Source organism: Triticum urartu, chromosome 2A, assembly GCF_056163025.1.
Source record: "Triticum urartu cultivar PI428250 chromosome 2A, HENAU_Tu73, whole genome shotgun sequence".
Lineage (NCBI taxonomy): Eukaryota > Viridiplantae > Streptophyta > Magnoliopsida > Poales > Poaceae > Triticum > Triticum urartu.
Window position 1 is genome coordinate 576,896,206 of NC_141874.1, and position 3,890 is coordinate 576,900,095.

Here is a 3,890-nt window from a genome sequence, read left to right on the forward strand (position 1 = left end):
CCGGTTCTACAAGAGAACTTCGACAATGGTAAAACTAAACCAGCAACACCACCCAGATGTGCCGACAAATCCCGATAGGAGCTGCACATATCTCGTTCTCAGGGCACACCGGATGAGCAAGACGTCGGGTAGGCCAGCCCAGAGTTGCCCCTGGTAGCCCCGGACATCGCTCGGTTGGACCAACACTTAGAGAAGCACTGGCCCGGGGGGGTTAAAATAAAGATGACCCTTGAGTCCGCGAAACCCAAGGGAAAAAGGCTAGGTGGCAAATGGTAAAACCAAAGTTGGGCCTTGCTGGAAGAGTTTTATTCAAGGCGAACTGTCAAGGGGTTCCCATTATCACCCAACCGCGTAAGGAACGCAAAATCCGGGAACATAACACCGATATGACGGAAACTAGGGCGGCAAGAGTGGAACAAAACACCAGGCATAAGGCCGAGCCTTCCACCCTTTACCAAGTATATAGATGCATTAATTAAATAAGAGATATTGTGATATCCCAACAAGTAAACATGTTCCAACAAGGAACAACATCTCCATGTTCCAACAAGGAACAAACTTCAATCTTCACCTGCAACTAACAACGCTATAAGAGGGGCTGAGCAAAGCGGTAACATAGCCAAAACAACAGTTTGCTAGGACAAGGTGGGTTAGAGGCTTGGTTTAACAATGTGGGAGGCATGATAAGCAAGTGGTAGGTATCGCAGCATAGGCATAGCAAAAGAGCGAGCAACTAGCAAGCAAAGATAGAAGTGATTTCGAGGGTATGATCATCTTGCCTGAAATCCCGCAAGGAAGAAGAACGAGTCCATGAAGAAGACAAACGGACGTAGTCGAACGGATCCTCACAACTTCGGAACGGAACCGAAGCTCACGAGAAAGGCAACCCGGAAAGAAGCAAACAACATAGTAAACAACCACCACAAAATCATGGCATGATGCACAACAAGTATGATGCATGTCCGGTTTAATGAGGCATGGCATGGCAAAGTGCACAAGCAATCCTACAAATTAAGTGGAGCTCAATATGCAACTCCGTTGCATATTGACGAAACACCACGTTCAAGTTATTTAGTTCGATCTCGTTTATGTACCCAACAATATTAAATGTTGTTAAACATAGCAAGAGGGTGAAGCAAATGAAAACTACCTATCTAGGCAAGTTTAAATGAGGCCGGAACGACAAACAACAAGTCCAGAAACTCCTCATGTGCATATTTTGGTTATGGTACTGTTCTGCCCTAAACCATATTTTATAGTTGTTAAACATGCAAAGTGAGGCCACCAAGTTAAACTAGGCATTTTTCTACCCCATTTACATATAACGTTTATTACAGAGTTACGGTTATTTAGTTATGAATTAAAGCATTTTAGCATGTTCATAGAGAAAAATTTAAACAAGCATCATTTTAAACATTTCAAACATAGATGAAAGTTGCATATCATTAAACTAGATGAAAATCTAAGCAAGTTTCATATAAAGTTTGTTATCATCCGATGCACGGTTTGTGAGATATTAAATGCATGATGATGAAGGACTTTACTGCAAAACTGGCAATTTGGGATAATTAGCTAAAATCGCAGACAGGAAAAAAAAGATATGGGCCGAAACTGGTTGGCTCGGTAGTGTACAAGAGAGGGAGTGGACAGGGGCTGCTCACTTCAGGCCTTGGCCCAGCTGGAGGAGAGGGGAGGCCTGTAGGGGCGCGCATCTGGGCCGACAGATCATATAGGCGGCGGACCAGGCACGGCATCGAGTGGCGCTGCGTGGGTCAACGCGAGCGAGGCAGGGTCAAGGCGCTCGAGCGGGACGAGCAAAGCTCCTCTGCTTTCGAGCAGAGCGAGCAGAGGCCGGCGTAGATGGACTTGGCAAGGGCGGCGCTGGGCGTCCCTGGCTTCGGTCGAAGATGGGGCACCGGGATCGGGGAAAACAACTACTGAAGATGGCGGCAGCGATCGGTCAGGAGCATCACGCAGAGAGAGAGGGAAGGGAAGGAAGTGCGGCACGGGCCTGCTAGAGGTGGCCGCCGGTGGAGCTGCTGCTCACCTAGGTGACGACGACGACGGGGCTGCCGGAGGCGTTGGTTGGAGTAGAGGAGGAAGGGGCTTGCTGGAGGCGTGAATCCGGGTGGTGGAGATGCAGGCAAAGTGAGGCGACATTGCAGGGGGGTCGAGGCGCTCGTCCTTCTCTGCTTGAACTGCAGCTTCCCGATGCAGTGGAAGCAGGGGCCAGCAATGGGGACTCCGGCAGAGCTGCGAGTCCATGGGTCGTGGGATCCGGCTACAAACGGTCGACCTGGCGGAGGCCGGCCGGATCTGGAGTGAGCTTTGTCGGCTTGAGGCACCGGTGCGGGCAGGACTCAACAAGGCCATGGCGCTACGGGAGGGCTTGGCAGCAGGATCTTGAGGCTTCGACAACGAGGTTCGAAGGGGAAGCAGGGGAGCTTGGCGCCGCGGAACTCTCCAGCGAAGTAGCAGTGGTAGCAGGGCCAGGCGGAAGCGGGGCTTGGCGAAGGCGGAGTCTCTCCGGCAAGGTGTGGACGGGACGACAAGAGTCCAAGGCCATGGCGACTCGACGGCAGCGCTGCAGCTTCGAGGCGTCGGAGCTCCCTGTACGAGCAGACAGAGGGAGAGAGATGTGAGGGAGGGGGAAGAAGAATGGAAGTAAGGAGAAGAGATGGGCGCGAGGCACTCATCTCCGGTACGGCGGCGCTCCAAACGGCGGTGGCGGCGCTCGTTCTGGTTGGAGGAGGAGCTCGGTTCAGCTGGGGGTCTCGGGTGCGAGAACGAGGTGGATCGGGAGGAGTGGCTGGTTGGCTCAGTGAAGAAAACGAGGGAGATGGAGAGGAGATCCCGAGGGGGGAACTCAGTGGAGTGGCGGCGCGGAATAGGAAGGATGGGACATCTCCCTAGGATTTAGGGTTTGACTATATATATAGGTAGGGATTAGGGTAGGGCTATCTCATCCCTATGATTATAATCGGACGACCGAGAAAAATATATGTTAGGAAGTTCAATTAACAAAACGGAGATGTTTTGTAGATGTTTGGGGATGATCGGGACACAACGGTGGCGACACTCCGGGTCGGGTCCGGGACAGATTCGGACACACGCGAGGGGTCGAAGCACTGTGCAAAGAAGGGTAGGCATGGGCCTAGGTGGATTGTGGAGAGCGGGTTGGGCTGAGAGAAGAGGGGAGAGAGGGCCCGGCATCTGTTTCCGGAGACCGAAAACGTCTGACGTTTGACCGGCTATACTGCCGCTATAGTTAATCGTTGGGGCATCAAACGAACTCCGAATGCGACGAAACTTGGCAGGCGGTCTACCTACAACATAACAACACCACTTGCCAACTTTCAACCCAATCCAAGAACATTTTCTGGCCACTTATAAAATAATATTTCGGAGGTGCCGCGGGCGCGTGCAAGTGTGGCTGGGCTCAGAACGGACAACAAAAGGAACTGGGGGAACCCGGACAAATGCAGGTTTTGAAAACATGATGATGCAATGCACATGATGACATGGTATGCAATGCATGACACGCAAGCACATGACAAGGCAACAATAGAGAATAACTGGAGGACACCTGGCACATCGGTCTTGGGGTGTTACACATATACCTTTGGTATTGCCGGCCTTCTTATCCGCTAAGTACTTGGGGCAGTTCTGCTTCCAGTAACCGTTTCACTTGCAATAAAAACACTCACTCTCAGGCTTGGGTCCATTCTTTGGCTTCTTCCCGGCAGCTTGCTTACCGGGCGTGGCAATTCCCTTGCTGTCCTTCTTGAAGTTCTTTTTACCCTTGCCTTTCTTGAACTTAGTGGTTTTATTCACCATCAACACTTGATGTTCCTTTTTGATATCCACCTCCGCTGATTTCAGCATTGAAT

At 51.2% G+C, this 3,890-nt stretch overlaps 1 pseudogene; it reads right to left on the bottom strand.

Moving 5' to 3' along the window:
• Positions 1–2,043: 2,043 nt before the first annotated feature.
• On the bottom strand, positions 2,044–2,696 carry LOC147985999 (uncharacterized; annotated as a pseudogene).
• Positions 2,697–3,890: the final 1,194 nt, after the last annotated feature.